Source organism: Aplysia californica, unplaced genomic scaffold (genome assembly GCF_000002075.1).
Source record: "Aplysia californica isolate F4 #8 unplaced genomic scaffold, AplCal3.0 scaffold00202, whole genome shotgun sequence".
Classification (NCBI taxonomy): Eukaryota; Metazoa; Mollusca; class Gastropoda; order Aplysiida; family Aplysiidae; genus Aplysia; species Aplysia californica.
The window spans coordinates 646,621-647,592 of record NW_004797472.1 but is presented as its reverse complement, the minus strand read 5'-3'; positions in this window follow the sequence as shown (position 1 = coordinate 647,592).

The following is a 972-nucleotide window of genomic DNA, read 5'->3' as shown; positions in this document are numbered from 1 at the left end:
AGAGAGAGAGAGAGAGAGAGTGAGTTATATAATGCAATAGTATGATGGATAGCTGTGTAGAGTTAAAGAAATATTGTGAAAGCGTCCCTGTACATTGGATTTATGGGAGGGCAGAGAGGAATACATATTTGTATCGTGTATACTCTGAGACTTTTATTTGTTTGTTTTTTATTTGCTTTTTGTTTGTTTGTATGTTTGTTGTGTGGGTGTGGGATGCGTCAGCGGGGAAAGTTGAAAGAAATATGAGAGGATGTGGGAGAACACAGCTCAGAGTGAGAGACAAAATCATTATTTGTTCCTGGGGATTGATGGAAGGTAAGAGAGAAACCCGGTGCTAGTAAATAGGTGTGCATGTGTGGGGGTGTCATTGTAGGTGGGTGTGGGTGTTTGTTTGTGGGTTTATTTGTGTGTGGGTTTATTTGAGTGAGGACGTATCTGTGTGTGGGGGTTATTTATGTGCGGGTTTATTTGTGTGCGTGTGTGGGGGGGTATATTATGGGGCTGTTCAGGTGATGTTTGTGCGCTTGTTTTGTATTTGTACCGGGGTGGAAGTGAATGGGGAGCAAGGGGGGGAGGGGGGACACAAGTTAATAGTACTGTGTAATACAGCTATTTTATTACCATTGTAATATGTTATTGTGAAGTAAAATTGTATTTCTTGGCTGAAAGAGGTCAAGACAGAAGGGGGGGGGTGAGAAAAGAAACGGGCAGGGAAAGGGAGAAAGGGAGGTGGGTGGTGGGGAAGACAGGATTGAGGAGTGAAGTTGTGCGGAGTGATATTCTGTAGACGTGGCTGTTTCATGAAATAAAAATGTAATTGCTTTCTTTCAAGCGAGCTGGTGGCTGCCCAGATAGTGGGGCAAAATTGCAAAACCTTATTTTAGATATAAACACTTTTTTTCAGCTCGAAGTTCAAGCAGGGAAAGCCAGAAACAAATTGCACGTTTCTCAAACAGAATTCGAACATGTCCC